This window comes from Vulpes lagopus, chromosome 6 (genome assembly GCF_018345385.1).
Source record: "Vulpes lagopus strain Blue_001 chromosome 6, ASM1834538v1, whole genome shotgun sequence".
In the NCBI taxonomy this organism is placed as follows: Eukaryota; Metazoa; Chordata; class Mammalia; order Carnivora; family Canidae; genus Vulpes; species Vulpes lagopus.
This window is the reverse complement of record NC_054829.1, coordinates 34,314,504-34,332,976: the sequence shown is the minus strand read 5'-3', so window position 1 is coordinate 34,332,976 and position 18,473 is coordinate 34,314,504. Positions and strand designations below refer to the sequence as shown.

The window sequence follows — 18,473 nt, the reverse complement described above, 5'->3', positions numbered from 1 at the left end:
CCTGGTCCGAAGGCAGGCGCTAAACAGCTGAGCCACCCAGGGATCCCCCTCCATTTAACTTTTATATATACATCGTGCCATCCTCTTTCCAAGCTGGCAACTGAAAGGGAGCAGCAAAAGAAAGACTGTGAAGAGACCAGCAGAGAGCAAAAATGACCACCAAGGAACTGAGGGTTGACAATAAGAGTGGACAGAGGTCAAATAGCAGGAAGAGCAAGTCCTAGCGTCAGAGCCGGGGTCTCTGATTTAGGAAGAATGGCTAGGTACACCTTGGCCCTTGGAGGGATTATCATTTTGATAATTGATGCCTTGCTGTAGTTGTGACCTTGAGTCATCCAGAAAAGGTTAAATTATGCTCCCTTGACTGTTTAGGAAGGCATGCGAGGAAGCCGTAACGTATTTTTAAGATTCCTGGCCAGATTGACTAAAAGTTTAAAAAGTGTGGATACTTAGGTAATAATATCACTACTCCTCTCAACAAGGTGAAATAAGTGGTGTTACCACCAACCACAGGTAAGGAAATGTAGTCCACACAGGGTTGGAAATTCGTCCAGGATCACTCACCCAGACTTGGCAGGAATGAGGTTTGCACTTTTGGATGACCTTGAGGCACAGGCGCTCACTCAGTTTTACCCTGGGCTATTTCTTTCTTTTTACCCAATACTATTTCAAAAACTCTCTTAAAAATGTGGCTTTTTGGACGACCGTCTCCATGGGGGGTGAGGAGTGAGTCCAGGTTTTAATGTGTTTTATTTAGTACAGCAGAGACAGGTCCAACCCTAATTCAGCTCCACCCAGGTAGACTGCCAATTATCCCAAAGGGTACTTGTCTTAGTAGACACAAGAATGCTTTCAGTACATTTACATTTTAAGCATCTGCCTGGGTGCCACACAGCACTTTCAGAGGCCAGAAAATGACAGGGAGGAGCTGCAGTTTCAAACATCCCAGGCCTCTTTCCATCAAGAGCTTTGTTCCTTTGTTTTGGTTTTGGATGCTGCTGGAAGGTGCTCTGGTGTGCAGTGTTGGTGCTGGTTGCTCCAGTCAGTCTCTAGGAGGCTGGGGCCCACCCCTGCCTAGGAACTCGGACCTGACTCCCTGTTCCACCATCCAGACCTGGCAAATGGTCATTGTACCATACTTGCCTCTCTCATTTATCATAGAGCTAGAATGGTACACATGCAATTGAAGCTCCTTTTTCTTGGGGAAACTTTTCTCTTTCCCTCCCTCCCCCAAAGTAACATTCTCCTTAAAGTAGTGTTTATTGTACCTTTGCATGTTTTTATACTTTTTACTTTTGTCTATAAACGTGTTGTTTTAATTTTGACATATATAACATCATATTCAGTGTGTTCTTGAATTTTTATCCAACATTGTTATCTAGATTTATCCATGTCGATATATTTAAATTTCATTTATTCCTTCAACTGTTGTGTGGTATCTATTGTATAATTATATCACAGTTTCTTTATCAATGGACATTTAGGTTGTTTCTAATTCTTTCGCCACTATAAATAATAATGTGTTGAATATCTGTGTGCCAGTCTTTTCTACTCAGCAGCGGTACTAGTCAAGATACCATGAAACAGGGTCCCCAGATGATTTGTAACTAATTTAAGTTCTTAGCAGAAATTAGAGGACTCCTATTTCACTAACTTTAGATTGTGTCTTTCAATCTGGTAGGTATGAAATGGTATTAAATAAATTAAAAAAAATTTAAAAAAATTATTTAAAACAAGGTTTTTTTGTTTTGTTTTTTTTTAAAGATTTTCTTCATTTATTCATGAGAGAGACACAGAGAGAGAGAGAGAGGCACAGACACAGGCAGAGGGAGAAGCAGGCTTCATGCAGGGAGCCCGATGTGGGACTCGATCCTGGGTTTCCAGGATTATAGCCTGGGCCGAAGGCAGGCGCCAAACCGCTGAGCCACCTGGGCTGCCCTAAAACAAGGGTTTTTAAAAATTAACACTTTGTAGGTAGGGACAAGCACTTTTTTCCTGTTTATTGGCCAATCATGTTATTCTGAGTCTTTGCCCTTTACATTAATTAATTTTTTTTTTAACTGGGTAATACATCCACATGATTCAAACTCCAAAAGAGAACAGAGTGAAAAGTTTCCCACCCGTGTTCTACAGCCCCCAGCTTCCGTGCCCACACTGCCCACACATGGTATAGCTTCTTGTGGACTTTTCCAGAGTTTTAATTGCCATTGCTTTGGCGTGCCTGAGTCCCTCAGTTAAGTATCTGAGTTCACTTTGGCTCAGGTCGCCTTCTCATGGGTCATGAGCTTGGCTCGCATCAGGCTCCATGGTCAGCAGGGAGTCTGCTTGAGATTCTCTTCCTCTCCTTCTACCCCCCACCCCCCACCACTTTTGTGCTTTCTCAGATTAAAAAATGTAATTGCCATTGCCTTTTTCTTGTTGATTTCTAGGAGTTAAAATATGTATGTTAAATAATCTTTTAGGTTATATTCATTACATGGAACTGTGGGGTGTCTTTACTAACATCATTTTTTCATAAGGAAATTTTAATTTAATGTCAGATTTACAAATCTTTTGTTTGTACTTTCTCTTGTTTAAGAAATCCTCTCCTACTCTGATTTTATAAATATTTTATATATTTTCTTGTAAATATAAGTTATGCTTCCCATGCTTACATTTTAAATTCACCTGGAATGTATTTTCTTTATAAGAAACTAGATCTCAACTCTGGCTCCACCACTAAAGCCTTATGAGGAAATTTAAAAAAGAAATTACTGATGTCAGAGTCTTGGTTTGATGTCAGATCAAACCAATAAAATAAAAATATCTTGGGGTGGGGCCCAGGCATGCTTATGAAATGGGCAGGTGACTTTTATGTCCAACCAAGGTGGAGAACCACTCAACCTTCTAAGACCAAACTGATTTTATTTTTTCCAGAGGAATAGCCAAACTTTCCAGTATTAGTTATCAATTAGTCTATACTTTCCCCAATTATTACTTTTAAGATTTGTCTGATTGATTTATAACTTTGAGGTATATTTCACATCTCTTATAATTCATCCATGTCAACTGTTCAGTGGTTTTTAGTATATTTACAGAGTCGTGCAACCATTACCGCTATCTAATCCTAAAACATTTTTATCCTCCCACAAAGAAACCCTGTATCCGTTAGCAGTCATTTCCCATTCTCCCCATCTCCCATCCCCACGCAACCATGAATCTTTCTCTGCATTTGCCTATTCTGGATATTTCACATAAATGAGTTCATAAGTATGTAATGTATTATGACTAGCTTCTCCCACTTAGCGTGATGTTTTCAAGAGTCATGCATGTTGTGGAATATTATCAGACCTTCATTCTTTCTTTTTATTGCCAAAAAATCCATCATATGGATAAACTGCATTTTATCTTTTCATCAGTTAATGGGCATTTGAACTCTTTCCACATTTTGGCTATTATGAATAATGCTTCTGTGAACAGTTATGTACAGCTTTTTGTACAGATGTATTTTTAATTTTCTTAGGCATACAATTTCCTGGACACATGGTAACTCTTTTTATTTTTATTTTATTTAATTTATTTTTTTCATGGTAACTCTTTTTGAGGAACTGCTAAATTGTTTTTCAAATAAGCCTCACTATTTTACATTCTTACCAGAAGTGTGCAAAGATTCTAATTTCTCCACATGCTCACTAACACTTGTTATTTAACACTGTTTAGATTTTAGCCATCCTAGTGGTATGCAGTGATATTGTGTGTGTGTGTGTGTGTTTAAATATTTTATTTATTCATTCATGAGAGAGAGAGAGAGAGAGAGGCAGAGACACAGGCAGAGGGAGAAGCAGGCTTCATGCAGGGAGCCCGATGTGGGACTCGATCCTGGGTCTCCAGGATCAGACCCTGGACTGAAGGCGGCACTAAACTGCTGAGCCCCCCGGGCTGCCTTATTAAATGTGTGTGTGTGTGTGTGTGTGTGTGTGTGTGTGTGTGTGTGTGTGTGTTTTAAGTGTGGTTTTGATTGCAATTCCCTAGTGACTTATGATGTTGAGCATATTTTCATGTGCTTATTGGCCATTTGTATATCTTCTTTATAGAACTATCCAAATCTTTGCCTTTTTTTTTTTTTAAAGATTTTATTTATTCATGAGAGAGAGAGAGAGAGAGAGAGAGGCAGAGACACAGGCAGAGGGAGAAGGAGGCTCCTCGCAGGAGCCCGATGTAGGACTCTATCCCCAGACCTTGGGATCATACCCTGAGCAGAAGACAGACACTCAACCGCTGAGCCACCCAGGCGTCCCAGTCTTTGCCCATTTTTAAGTTGAGTTTTGTTACTATTGTTGTAAGGGTACCTTAGATGTTCTGGTTACAAGTTCATTGACAGATATATGATTTCCAACCATATTCTCCCATTTTGTGATTGGTCTTTCACTTTTTTTTTATGCAAAAGCTAAGGCAAAATGTATCATATACCCAAATGTAAGACCTAAAGCTATAAAACTCTTTTTTTTAAAAATAATTTTTTAACTTTTATTTATTTATGATAGTTACACAGAGAGAGAGGAAGAGGGAGAAGCAGGTTCCATGCACCGGGAGCCTGACGTGGGATTCGATCCCAGGTCTCCAGGATCGCGCCCTGGGCCAAAGGCAGGCGCTAAACCACTGCGCCACCCAGGGTTCCCTAAAACTATAAAACTCTTACAAGAAATCATAGGAGTAAACCTTGGTCAATTTGGATGAGCAATGGTTTCGTAAATATCAAAATTAGATACACCAAAACAAGTAGATAAACCAGATTTTATGGTTTTTTTGGTTTGTTTTTTTAGGATTTTATTTATTCATGAGAGACACACAGAGAGAGAAGCAGGCTCCATGCAGGGACCCCGATGTGGTACTCGATCCCAGGACCCCGGGATCATGACCTGGGTCGAAGGCATGTGCCCAACTGGTGAGCCACCCAGGTGTCCCAATAAACTAGATTTTATCAAAATTAAAAACTTTAGCATTCCAAAGGGCACCATCATGAAAGTAAAAAAAAATTTTTTTTTTAGTTCTTGAAGTACCAATTTGTTCAATCTTTTTACTCCCTTGTGGATGGTTTCTTTTGTTGTATAGTTAGTAATTTTATACTCAGCTCCCCTTCAGTGGTTGCAGGGAGTGTGATGCTTAAAAGTAAGGTAGTTTAGAAGTTTGCACTTACTGCTGATGATGAGGTCTAGGACATACAATGAAATGTGTGGGTGGGTGGCAAGGTGGAGTAGAGGAAAGGACTTTTGGAAAGATCTTCCCCCAGAACTTTGCATGTCTGCCTGATTCTTACATAGGACTCTGCTCAAGATTCACCTTCTCATAGTCTTTTTCTAAACCTCTCGACCAAATAACATCCTCATCTCCCACTCACTCTTCTTTCTTTTATTAAAGATTTTATTTTTATTTGGAGGAAAGAGAGAGCACAAGCAGGGGGAGGGGCAAAAGGAGAGGTATAAGCAGATTCCTTGCTGAGCAGGGAGCCAGATGTGGGCCCTGGAATCAAGACCTGAGCTGAAGGCAGATGCTTAACTGACTGAGCCACCCAGGCACTCCCCTGGCTTTTAAAAATATTTTATTTGTTAAAGAGAGAGTACCCGACTCTCTTTTCTCTGCTTTAATCTTCTTTATGACATTTATCACTATCTAGAAATACATTAGTCATTTGTCTACCTTTTGTGTCCTTCTCTATTGGAAGGTAAGCTCCTCAATGGCAAGGATTTGTCTTATGTATTGTTGTGTTCTCACCACCTGGCACATGGTTTATACTGCCAATAAATGTTAGCGGGTTTGAGTAATCCTATCTTCAGAAGGAAGTCATCTCAGCCTTGACTCTGCAGCTTTCAGCTAGCTGGGCTGGGTCTAAGCAGGCAGTAAAGAAGAGGTGAACAGCTTGGCTCTCCATTCCCAAACCTTTTTCTGAGCCTCCACTGGGGATGTCTTTTTTTTTTCCTCTAAGAGCTCAGAAAATACCATCCACCTCATGTGCTTCATTTCAGCCTGTTTCTGGCATATTTTGCACAGCTTCCAAAATCGGCAGTAGGCATTTGAGTGTCAGAAAACCTGGAGGCAATAGGGTATACCGCCCCACCCCCCATCTGATTCTTACCTGTAGGAGGCTGTAATTGAGTTAAGAAGATAGAACCTTCGCAGAAGACACTTTAGGTACTTGCCACTCATTGAGCTGCTCGCAGGTGAGTTCCTCTTGCTGTGACAGGGTATAAGGTCACATAAGGGAAAGGCAGCCTGTGTCCTGGTCCTTGGGCCATCCTCAATGGGCAATATAAACCATTCCTGGAAACTTCTAGAAGGGAATTATGAATTTCTAGGTGACTCCATTTTGCCCTCTTTCTGAGGTTGCCCCATAGTGTAAGAACTTGGTCTGAGCAAAGTGTTACTTGTACAACTTGAAGTGCCTGAGGGCACAAGGTGGGCTGAGGGAGTGCCATACACATCTCAAGCCCAACCATGGGAGGCAGTGTTGAGGAATGGTGAACTCTGGAAGCAGGGATTCCAGAAAACCACAGAGCTCTCCCTCCTACCTCCCTGTTTGGCCCTTGGGTAAGTGAACACATGGCTCTGGACCTTGGGGTTGTGAGGAGATTACATAGAGATTGTGTTCGGCACAATGTCTGGTGCACCCTAATAACACGCTCGTTGGTATTCCAATTTGGCATTTGGGGAGCCACTTGTACTTCAGTTTCCTGATCCCTAAAACAGGGATAATAATGCATGCTGCCCACCTGCCCCTTCCCTGTGCTCCTGGCTGTTATAAGGACAAGGGTTAATATCCTCAGGCTTTGAGGGCCTGGGGTGGGGGAGGAGCCACATAAATGGAGTATTGTTGTGCTGGTGAATGATCTGGCTTTGTTCAAGTGTCTTCAGTATTTGACTTCCTGCAGTTAGTGTCGCCTTGTGTTAATTGCTCAGATCTGCGCAGGTCCTCAGTGGGGCTGTGCTTACCTGCCAGACGGTGACCCGGGTCCTCACCCAGAGGGGACCTGCTGAATTAGGGGGAGATGCCTCATTTCCTCCGTCAAGGGCCCCCCAGGAATCAGGAATGAAAGAAATGCAGAAAGTATGACCCACACGCGGAACTGGTTCTGAATAGGACATTTATTGGAGAGGTTTTGCAGGAGGCGGCGGGCACTTTAATTCCCGAGGCTGTTGGTGGCAGCTCGCTGCTCGCCCCAAGCCTGTTAACTGCTCGGCTGCCGGGGCTGGGAGGATGCAGCTCCCTGGCCCCAGGCGGCCCTGTCAGTGCTCCGATGGGAGCCCTTTTGAGGAAAGCGGTAGGTACCCGGCTGAGGCCAGGCCAGGGGGGCTCAAGGGGCCTGCCGAGAACTCTCAGCTCTGGGCCTCCAGGCCTTTATAAACTCCCCTGCCAAACCTGGCCAGCCCCAGGTTTGGGGGCACAAGGTAGGTTTCTCCCTTGGGGGTCGGAAACTGAGGAACCCCATGGATGCAGGTATAGGAGAGCGGTTTCTTTTTCTCCTATCCTGCCCTGGTTTCTTCTAGTGGATTTGTCAGTTGTGGCTGAGTAAGAACAAGACAACCCTGTGTTTCTTTTTTGGAGGAGACTGTAGACAGTTCTCTTGGGGGGGTTTAGAGGGTCTCCTGGTATCTGAACATTCAGAGTTGGGTGGTTTAGAAAAGAGACTGCTGTTGGAGGGACCCAGCACAGAAGCACATACACACTGGGAAAAGCAGAGTTAATCTCCTACTTCTTCCTGAAGTTTCTTTTTTCCCAGAATCCACAGAGGGTAGTTATTTTCGATAAAATCAAGTGGTGGCAGGTCAACAAACGAAAGGAAGCTCTCTCCCACCCTCCTTCACCCCGGATGGACGCTGCCAGGCAGGGGCTGTGCCCACCACTTCCGGAGCTCTGGGTCACAGGAGCAGGGAGACCAGGGGACAGATTGCCACCTTGACTTGGCTATATTTTTTAACCTTGAATCAAGGCCTAGGTTTTCCAGGAGCGGAACTGCTGCCTGGGCTGTGCTGCTCTATACCACGTGTATCCCCTCACCCGAGAATCTGGGGTTTGGTGATAGCTGACCCTTCTGTCTGCATTCTGGTCTCTTAACCTCTCAATTAAGGGACAAAGTGCCTTTTCTCCCTCCTGGGAACTGGTTGGATGAGTTTCTTGGGCCTCTCTGGTTGAGGCCCCTTAGTAGGGAAGGTGAGGGACCTGGGGGGTGGAGGTAGGTACTATGGGGTGGAGAGAGGGGCTGTCTGGGCTCTGGGAGAGGAAGCAAATGAGGCCTTGCTGTCCGAAGGGCTGGCTGCCTTTGAGAGTTGACACTTGTGGGAATCTATTGCCTGCCTTCTAAAGGAAAATCCACTTTCCTAACTTCTCTGGGTTCAGGCATCAGGCCCAAGATCAGCATCCAGGGCAAATATGGGGCCGGGGGTGGGGGGCTTCGGAGCACTTTTGCTGTAGTGCCCAAGAAAGGGGAAGGGAAGGTGGATTGATGGATGGCAGTATGGCAGCAGATCACAGAAGGGGGCTGCTCACGTTAATGTACTTTTCTGGGTCTGGATGGTCTGGATGGTCATGCTTAGAATTAGAGAGGAAGTTGCATTTGGGGGAGCCACCCTGTTGGCAGCCTTGCCAACTAGTTCCGATTTGCTTGGGGAGAGAAAGTGAGGATTTGGGGAGGGAAGAAAGCCCTCAGGTGGTGAGATGTACTCTGACCAACTCCCAGCCCGGTAGAGAGCCGCTGGCCTGGAATCCCAGGCCAAAATGGGACATTTTGTTCCAATGATGCCCCCACGTCTCAAGTTTTCTAGAGTCTCTGATCTCTCCCTGCTTTCAGAAGCATGTAATTTACACAGAGCTTTGTTTCTTCACCTTTCTTGGGTCCGCATTGCTCCCGCCCGCCACACAACGGTTGGAATAGGTCTCCCTCTTTCTAGCAGAGGTTTCTCTGGGTCATTCTCTTTCTCCTCCCTGATGCGCTCTGTGAATAGTCCGCGCCTTCCAGGGCCTGTTGATTCTTCCTGACCATTCTTTGGCCATAGGGACACAGGCTACCATAGCCCCACGTGCTGATTGTGCCTTTTTAGGGCCATCCTTACACCCCATTTCCTAGAGTCTCAGTAGGTGTGGCTCGGGCATGTCCTTTCCCACAAAGCCACTGCCGATGCATCCTCCAGTCTGTCCGATTCCTTCCAGCCTGGCTTCTTGCTGCCAGCTGCCCTAAGTCCTTTGAAGGTCCAGGTCCTTTTGGGACTCAGCTCTCCCATGCTGCTGCCTTTGCATCAGGGGCCTTCCGTCTCTTCTTCACTTGGCAAGTAAAAGCCAGTTCATCCCTCAAGGCACATCTGAAATATCGCCTCTTTTAAAGCTGTCCAGGACCCCCAGGTTGTACCAGCTACTCCTTCTGTTAGCACAGTTGATGTATTCGTACCTTCTACACCAGGACTCAAGGCATTGCCTTATGCATGATGTGTTTATATGGCTGTTTTTCCTTCTAGAATTCGGTTCCTCAAAGACCAAGAGACAATGTCTTATTCATTTTAGCATGGTGTTCAGAAGCGTGGAATGAATTGCCGAACTGGAGGCAGTCTTGAACTCCCATACTGTTCACGACCCCATTCTTTACCTCCTTTTGTTATTGGGGCACTTGTCTTGCTTCTCCTGATAGAGGATCAGCTCTTGAGAGCTGGCTGTGTGTGTGATTCATCTCTGTCTCCCACAAGGCTGCCACAGTGTCTGTGCAAAGTGAGTGCTTGAAAATACTTGTCCAGTGAATTCTGAAGCTCACAACTTAGGAAGGGCAGGGACTGTTATCCCTAAATGAGAGGGTAGACGTTGTGGCACAAATTGCTCACTGGCTTGTTCCTTTATCATCCAGCTGTTTGGGAGCAGAACTGGGGCTGGTTTTGAGCAGTGCTGGCTGGAGTCTCTGGGCTCATTCATACACATTTTGTTGCTCTCTCCCTCTTTGATAATCCCTGCAATTTATTTTTTATTAAAAGATTTTATTTATTTATTCATGAGAAACAGAGAGGTAGAGACACAGGCAGAGGGAGAAGCAGGCCCCATGCAGGGAGCCTGATGCGGGACTCGATCCCGGGTCTCCAGGATCAGGCCCCGGGTCAAAGGCGACATTAAACCGCTGAGCCACCAGGCTGCCCTTCCCTGTGATTTAGGACATGGGTGAACAGCAAGACTTTTCCTAGTACCTTGTGTTTTTGTCGTATGTCCTAGATCTTCACATGTGTACTTTGAGGCTGGATTTAATTTTTTCTTTAAAACTGAAGAGCTAGGGCAGCCTGGGTGGCTCAGCGGTTTAGCACCACCTTCAGCCCAGCACATGATCCTGGAGACCCAGGATCGAGTCCCACATCGGGCTCCCTGCATGGAGCCTGCTTCTCCCTCTGCCTGTCTCTGCCCCTCTCTCTCTCTCTCTCTCTCTCTCTCTCTCTCTGTGTGTGTGTGTGTGTGTGTCTCATGAATAAATAAAGAAAATCTTAAAAAAAAACAAAAACAAACCAAAGAGCCAGTGTTAAGGGTGGTTTTTACTGATCACTTATTTTTGCTTTTGCCACTTTGCATTTCCTTAAGTTCTGTTCCTGCTTAAGCCTGTTGTCTTCCATGCTTCTGCTCCTCTTTAGCTCCTAGCAGTACATGCTGTCTTTCCCTGCGGAACCCTGAGGCCTGTGCCTTGCCTGCTACAGCAAAGGGCTCTGACTCACTTATACTTCATCTTTTGGTTTGCCTTTCTCTTGGGCATGGATATCAGACTGTGTTCCTTTCCAGCTGAATTGCTTTATATTTTCCCATATAAGATCATGGTTTGAATGGATGTTGGGATTATAGATGGTGGGGGAGGATTAGGTCATGCTAGTTCACCAAGTTTAGTACTTTTATCTTTATTATTAATTTGAGATGTGGGTAAACATTTTAGGCACAAATCAGAAAAAAAAATCTGTCCCAGTGCTCGTGAACAAATAGTAATTAATCTATCCATACTTGTCATCCTACCACTCACGGTGGGTTTACTTTGCGTCATACATGGTACGGATTGCTCTTTCTTCTCACTCTTGAAGACCAGGGAGGTTGGTGCTTTTGTTCTCCTTTTGCAGATGAGGAACTTGAAGCTCAGTCTGGTCAAGTGGCTTGCCCAAGGCCACACGGGCCCATAAAGCCGAGGTGCTGGGTTTCAGACCAGGTGTACCTGACTCCAGAGCTTGTGAATCCATTTAGTGCCAGTAACCTCTGCTCTGTGGACTCCTGTGCATACATGTGCCTGCATAGTGTCTCCTCCTCTGCTGGGGACTCAGAGGGACCTAGTGGGACCCCTCTGCTCCTACTTGCTTCAAGCTAAGATTCTCTCCAGTGCCCTTAAATGTGATGCAACAGTAAATGCTGCAACTGTGAAAGATGTGGCTTGCATTTCCTCCCTGCCCCCACCCCAGCCTAGAGGCCTCAAAACCAACAGCCCCTGGCCCAGGGGTAGGGACAGCAAGATGGCTGATTTGCAGGGCGAGGTTCCTGAAGTTTTCTGGTAAGGAGTGGAGGTCCTGTGAGCCTTTTTGGCCTAGCGAGGAGAGAAATGGGGCCTCTAGGAGCACAGAATCTGTCAGTGATTTCTAGCACTGGCTTTAGCTGCTCCATCTTCTGGGGACATTGTGTCATTTCTCTGCTTAGTGACCAGCTGTGCTGGGAGCCACGTTCACCTACACTGGCTGTGAGCAATGGCAGTTTCTAATCAACAGTAATTGCTGTCATTTGCCTTCAGTATGTATATGAAACTTCTGGTAGACAGCTTTTCCTGGGATTTTTGTAGGGGGATCTTACTGTAGTCTCTTCTCTGAATTCCAAAGTGGTTCCTTGGCCACTTTTTTCCCTTCCTCTCAATTTTTTGTGGCTGGTCACTTGATAGGTGGCATGATGGCAAGGCAGCTCTGCTCTGCTCTAGTCCATTGTCTGGGGCCAAGTAGGACAGGACTCTTTGGGTGAATGAGCAGTCACTGCTCCTGGGTATCTCAGCAGATTGGAAACTTGCTGGAAGTGACTAATGTGGAAACTCATTAGTCTAGGAGGAAACTGGCTCAGCCCTTGATTTTGACCCTATTTATCTTTCACCTGACTATGGGACCAGTGAGAGGTCCTTCAGCACAATTCTGCAGACCTCCCACAGGTGTTTATTGAGCACCTAGTATGTGCATTGCTCTCTGAGGGGTGAAAGAAGGGTACAGGGAAGCAGGCCCAGTCCCATTGACTTTTACCGTCTAGTCCAGAAGAAAAGCATGCATGTACAATCAATCCCCCAAGGATCAGCACTGTAAGTGATACTCAAGGTCACTAGAGTGAAAAGAAGTGTATTAGTGTCCTATGGCTGCTGTAACAAACCCCACAAACTTAGTGGCTTGAAACAACACATATTATCTTACAGTTCTGGAGGTGAGAACACAGGACCGTGTTCCTTCTGGAAGCTCCAGGGGGAGCATAGGTTTACTCACCCATTCCAGCCTCCTGAGGCTCTCCAGACCCTGTGGCTGCTGATTCCTTTCCTCTGCAAAGCCACCAGCCAGTCAGTCTGTCTTTCTTTCTTTCTTCTTCTTGTTTTTTTTTTTTTTAGATTTTATTTATTTATTCATGAGAGACACGGGAGGGGGGGTGGCGGGTGGCAGGCAGAAACATAGGCAGAGGGAGACACAGGCTCCATGCAGGGAGCCTGATATGGGACTCAATCCCAGGACTCCAGGATCATGCCCTGGGCTAAAGGCAGGCACCACACTGCTGAGCCACCCAGGGAGCCCAACCAGCAGTCTTTCTGTCTGTCCCTCTGCTTTTGCTGTCACATCAGCTCCTGAATACTGCATCCCTCCTGTCAGGACCCTAGTGATTACATCAGCCCCCACCCCAGGTAACTAGGGTAATCTCCCCATCTCTAGAGCCTCAGCTTGGTCACATCTGCAAAGTCTCTTTTGCCAGATAAAACAGCCTCCATAGGTTCCTTATATCCAGGGATTAGGATGTGTTCATTCTTTGAAGTGGGGGCAAAGTCACACGTAGTGTGTGTGTTGGATTCGCTGAAAGTGGTGGAGGAGGCCTTTCTGAAGAAGATGATTTGACCAAACTTGTGTAGGGAGGGAGAGTCTGGGACACATCCCAGGTATGGGAAACCACATGAGCAAATATTGTGGCTGTGGGGTGGTGGGAACAGTGAGGTGTAGACGAGGGGTCCTCCCATTGAGACAAGATGCCAGGGGCTTTCCTTCCCTTCCAGGGCCAGGCTGAGGAAGTTTTCTGGACTTCAGTCTGTAGACACAGACATCCTCTCAGAATTCAGGTGGGAAGGCTCCACTGGCAGCCACAAGCCCTTTCCTTCTTGGCAGCTGAAATCCTGCTTCAAAGACCCAGATGCACTTGGTGGCCCCTGCTGTTCCGGGGTGATGGGAAAAGGAATTCACAAGGGAAAATAAATTCAGAAGGGGAAATGAGTTTGAGCCAGCTGGCCTGGCTTTGTGGCCCAGAAACCCTGGTCACACTATTTGCACGGCCTCTGTGACAGTCACGTTGCATACATTGAACACATCCAACACAGTCACTCCCAAGGGAGCCTTTCCTTGTCCTTTCTTAGGATGCTTAGAGCCCCCAAGTCTCTGGGGATGGCTGGAAGGGCCGGAGTGAGGAAGCTGCTCCAGGAAGGGGCAAAGGGCCAGACCCTCTCAGGGATCCTCCTGTCCTCCGGAAAGCCTCCAGGGCTGTGGTGAAAGATGTCCTGCTGGTGTGGCCCAGGGAGAGCGGCAAGAAGAGACAGGCAAAGAGCCGGGCGTGGGGCGGCTGTGGGTGACGGCACAGCTGAGTGAGCTCAGCACCCCTGTTTGAGATCGGTCTGGCGGTTCACCTTGCTCCTGTTGTGCTTCTCTGGAGAAGCTGTAGCTCTTCTCTGTTGCTTCCTTCTGGTACCATGTCTGAGGAGTTCCTGACTGGGGACTTGGGCCATCGTTCAGGAGGAAGGTCAAAGGTGGCTGGCTGCCCAGGTTTGGAGAGCCTTTGGAACGGGTAGGGGGTGTAGTTGAGCGATGAAAGAAGCCCCTGGGGAGGCGTGCCAGGCTGGCAGACGTTGGCGCAGTTGCCTTTGGGAGAGCCCCCCTCCTCTCCTGGCCTCCTCTGGGACAGGTGTGTCGGGCTTCCGCTTCTTGGGTGTGGGGTGAGGAGCGGAAGGTGAAAGGATGACATCAGCCTCCTCCGCACCTGGAGCCAGCCTCTCTGAAGCAAGTGTTTTCTGGGGCGTCTCCAGAGCTGGCCTGCACAGAGGGTTGTCCAGCAAGTGCCCCCCTCCTTCTCCTGCCTTCTCAGCCCACTGGCCAGGGAGGGAGGGCCAGAAGGGAATGTTACTGAGTCCTGGGATTCCCCAGGACCAGAAAAGGAGAAGTTCTCCAGAAGGTTCTAGGTGAGTGCCCCTGTGGGACCATCTCTTTCTTTTTTCTCTTCTCTTCTCTCTTCTCTTCTCCTCTTCTCTTCTTCTCTTCTTCTCTTCTCCTCTTCATTCTTCCTTCCTTCCCATGCTCAACATGGGGCTTGAACTCAAGACCCTGAGATCAAGACCTAAGCTGAGATCAAGAGTTGGCTGCTTAGGGACCCCTGAGTGGCTCAGCGGTTGAGCACCTGCCTTTGACCCAGGGCGTGATCCTGGAGACCTAGGATCAAGTCCCACATCAGGCTTCCTGCATGGAGCCTGCTTCTCTCTCTGCCTATGTGTCTCTCTCTCTCTCTCTCTCTCATGAATAAATAAATAAAATATTAAAAAAAAAAAAAGTTGGCTGCTTAACTGTCTGAGCCACCAAAGTGCCCCTGGGACCATCTTTTCTGAAGTTGGGGATGGGGGAGCAGGGTCCTTTTGCATCAGTGACCAGAGGCCTGAGGACAGAACATGGGGACTATGAGTTTTGTCTTTTTTTTTCTGTTGGAGGCAGGGGTATGGATTAGATGGGGACATGGTGCTGAGGCTTAGTGAGGAGGAGAAGGACTTGGGACTTGACCCCAGTCAGCTGTGCTGGGAACCCAAGGGACATGTTGCAACCTGCCTCCCTGTCTGGGTACATTCAGGGAAGGTCCTCAAAAGGGAGGGCCGATAACCTGGGGAGGTGTAGGTGGAGGAAGGGTGCAAACTGTGCTTAAATTTAGAGAGATTATATATATATATATATATATATATATATATATATATATATATATAACACTCCCTTCTGGCCCTCCCTACCTGGCCAGTGGGCTGAGAAGGCAGGAGAAGGAGGGGGGCACTTTATATATATATATAAAAGAAACATTTCTCTCCTGCCTCCCCTACTTCCCCTGCCCCCCCCCCCCCCCCCCCACCATGTGTGTCTGAGCCACTTCTTGGCTCCATCAAAAAGAAAGGCTTAGGGGACCTTCACAGGTGTGGGACTGGAGATACAACGTTTTCTAGAAGACTGATTCACTGATTGATGATTGGACTGACTCATGTTGAGAGATAGAAGAGGTCATGATTAGGGGAGACTCTGGGAACTTGGAGACTGGGTGTGGTAGGAGGAGGTGGGCGTGGGCATGTGGCTTGGGGCTTTGGCCGCTCTGCCTGTCTCCTTTAGGCTCCCACGTCCCCAGCAGACTGTGTCTCCCAGATGAATTTAAAGACCTGAGTTCTTGCCTGCAGCCCCAGGTGTGATCCTGGATACCCGGGATCGAATCCCACGTCGGGCTTCCTGCATGGAGCCTGCTTCTCCCTCTGCCTGTGTCTCTGCCTCTCTCTCTCTCTCTCTCTCTCTCTCTCTCTGAATAAAAAAAAAAAAAGTTTGAATATTTAAAAAAAATAAATAAATAAAGACCTGAGTTCTAATCTTGGCTCTCGGGTGATAGTAGAGAGGAAGGAAAGCTTGCCTCTGGCCCAGGACATGTGGACAGGGTCTTGTGCTGTCTTTCTGGGAGTTTGAGCTACACACACAGTAATGGTTGGGATCAGGCTTTCAGAACCAAAATGCATTCTGATTGGGTGTGATGACTCTATTAAAACCCACTCCTGTGCTCTGCCTTGTTTGCTCTCACTGCCCCACATGCTTGTCCCCCTTCTTTTCTGGGTCTTTGTGTTCTTTTCCAGCAAGCCTCCTGTCCTAGAGAGCTTTCTGACCCTGGGTCTCCTGGTCCCTGCAGAGCTTGTCTTATGTGAGGAATTATAGTCACATCCTGGGGACCTCAATGACCTCATGCTTTTTTCCTTTTCTGTGACCTGCCATCCTTTGACTTGGAATTTGTATTTTACCGTATTGTTCCAAAAGGAGGGTAAGTGGCCAGAGCTCACAGAGTAGCAGGTCTAGAAGTAGCTGTAAAGAATCTTAACTTTCATTCCTTTACCTGCATGGCCTTTGTACGGTAAATGAAGTGTCTTGTTAAAAGCCCTGATCTTTCAAGCCTTAATAAGTCCCCCACGGGTAGCATCCAGTGTGTGACTAATCGTTTGCCTGTGGGCCTGGCTTGTGTGAAATCCATTAGGGAGACGGCGGGCAGGGGCAGGGGAGAGGCAACACTAGAGCCTAAGTTCACATCCAGGCTCTGCCACATGCTATTTCTGTGGCCTCAAGTTTCTGTGTCTGTAAAATCGGGGTAATAATGGTGCTGTGTTCAGAGCCGTGTTAGGTCAAAGAGGCTTGCTGCGTCTGCAGCACTTAGAACGCTTCAGCTGTCGGCTGGTATGCTTCATCTCAGCCTCGGGAGGGGTGCGGGGCACGGGCGCTACTACCTTGAGAACGTGAACTTGCTTTGCAGGGAGACCGGTGCGTTCAGTTCATCCAGAGGAGAAAAGATGCTTTCATTTCTGGGTTCGTATGGCCAGGGGTCCCCAAAGAGTGACCCTCAGAAGGCCCCTCTGAGGGAGTGTGTGTGGGGGTGGAGCGGAGCTGTGGCTAATCTTCTACTTTAAAACTGACCTGGCCAGCTGTGAAATCCATCTGGGACTTGGGCCTTTGCCATTTAGCATCCCCACAGGGGCTGGTTGACCCCAGGTCTGATCTGGGAAAGGTCTTAGGTCATAAGTTTCTGCCCCATTGTTCCAGCTGGGACTGACAGCGGGGGTGGGAGGGTTGTGCCTGAGTGCAGTGGGCTTTGAAGGACACCGGAGTCCCTTATGGCTGGGGGTTAAGGACTAGGGCGGAGTTTGGATCTTTGTCTTTCTTTGTGCTCAAATGACACAGCATTACCCCGTGGACTGGTTCTGTGGAAAGGCCTAGCTGGTTAATTTTAAAGGCTCTTTTGAGGAAGGAGGAAAAAGTGGCGGTGCTGCATTTCCCAAGGGGCTCTCCTCCGAGATGCTCAGAGTTTCACCAAGATGAGCCTGTTAATTAATCCTCTGTTGCACCTGGAAGGGAGGGAGAAGGCAGGAATGGCCTTAGCGCTGCCACTGTGTCCTTATCTGCAAAGTGAGAGGCTCCTGTAGATCACCAAGGAGGTGACACCCCTCCCTCTGCCCAAGCAGAGCCCTGCAGTGGCCAAGTGCTGTGCTGGAGGGGGTCCTTGCTGGGCTCTTGACTGTCAGCTCTGTAGAGGCACCAGTTTATTCGCCATCATTCATTTGCCAGATCACCCTCAAATCCCCTGAGCTTAGGTCACCTTACAGTTTAGGGAAGCAGATCTTCAACTAGTCACAATCGCACAGGGGGTGGGGGGGGATAATCCTGGTCCTGTAAGAGTATGTGGAAGGGAGCATCCAGGTTTGTTTTCTGGGGAGGTTTCTAGAAGAGGGCTAGATTTTAATCTGAAAATTGAGGATTGGGTATAAGTGACACCGGCTGGGGGATGATATGGCTTGGGGTAGACAGGTAAGAAATAATGTCCAGGCAGAGAGAACATTTGCAAAAGCCAGAGTCCAGGGGTGCTGGCACAGCCAGAGGCACATGTTCCCGGTTGGGGCAGAAGCATAAAAAAGCAGGGGGGAAACTCAAGGCTGCCAGAGCGATGGTACCTACTAGATCCTCCTTGGAGTTCTAGCCTGTGCTCTGCTGATTTCTGAGCCCTAGAACTAGGGGTGGAAGGCTCTGGGTCAGTGAAAGTGAGAGTGATACTCTAGAACTTTGTTCCTGTACAAACAGCAATGAGATGCACATTTTGGAAAGTGGTTGTTGGTGAGCTGTGGCCTTCTGGGTTTGGGGTGGAGTGTCCCTGTCCTTCCCAGAGGCCGTAGCCTCTCCGAGGCAGTTACTGCCCCAGGTTTTTCAGGTGGGCCTACCTGTGAACAGCACCACCTGCTCTGGGAATAAAGTCCACCTGAGGCTGTGTTTGCTTTACCTGGGAGTAGTTTCCTGTCTGCTGGGCTGCCTGACCTAGCTGTGCTAAAGGTAGTGTAGGGAGACTCATGGGTGGCTCAGCCCTGCGGCATTTCCTGTGTGCTGGGAGCTGATGTGAGTCCGGGCCTGTACCAGGTGCTGGGGGTTGGGGAGCCGTTGTACTATCTCCTCTGCCTCTCCTGTCAGTATCCAGA

The 18,473-nt window shown here is 47.5% G+C and overlaps 1 protein-coding gene across 15 annotated transcripts in view; it reads left to right on the top strand.

The window, feature by feature from the left end:
* PLEKHG3 (pleckstrin homology and RhoGEF domain containing G3) overlaps positions 1–18,473 on the top strand; it is an 83,728-nt gene that overhangs the window by 48,068 nt on the left and 17,187 nt on the right. The window contains exon 1 of one of the 15 annotated variants that reach the window (XM_041757698.1): positions 16,794–16,818. The exons of the other annotated variants lie outside the window; for them this stretch is intronic. The gene's annotated coding sequence lies outside the window, so the exon portion shown is untranslated. Of the gene's footprint in view, positions 1–16,793; positions 16,819–18,473 lie in introns of those variants that run through there. 15 annotated transcript variants of the gene reach the window in all.